This window comes from Alligator sinensis, unplaced genomic scaffold (genome assembly GCF_000455745.1).
Source record: "Alligator sinensis unplaced genomic scaffold, ASM45574v1 scaffold125_1, whole genome shotgun sequence".
NCBI lineage: Eukaryota > Metazoa > Chordata > Crocodylia > Alligatoridae > Alligator > Alligator sinensis.
Genome location: NW_005841893.1, coordinates 1,224,984 through 1,225,349, shown reverse-complemented (window position 1 = coordinate 1,225,349; position 366 = coordinate 1,224,984).

Below are 366 nucleotides of genomic sequence, written 5' to 3'. Positions count from 1 at the left end.
GGAATGCAGGCCTGGGCTGGCACGTGGGACTGGAGTGGCCAATAGGCTAATGGGGAGAGGTGGTGGCGGCAAGAAGCGGTGGTAACCAATTACCTATATTTACATTCATTCCTACAGGCAAATAGATTTCACTTAGTGCAGTTTCACTTAACACTCGGTTTTTCTGGAACCATTTAAGAGCGCTAAGCGGGGGTTGCCTGTACTTATTTTGTGTTTTGTATAGCACAGAACTTGTTGTGTCAATATAAGTAAGAATTGGAAAAGGTAAGAATACAAGGTTCCTGGAAACCCAGCACACCATTGATACTACAACAGCATACCAGTAATATTAAAACAATCAGCCAAAGGGGAACTTGGTCAGCAACA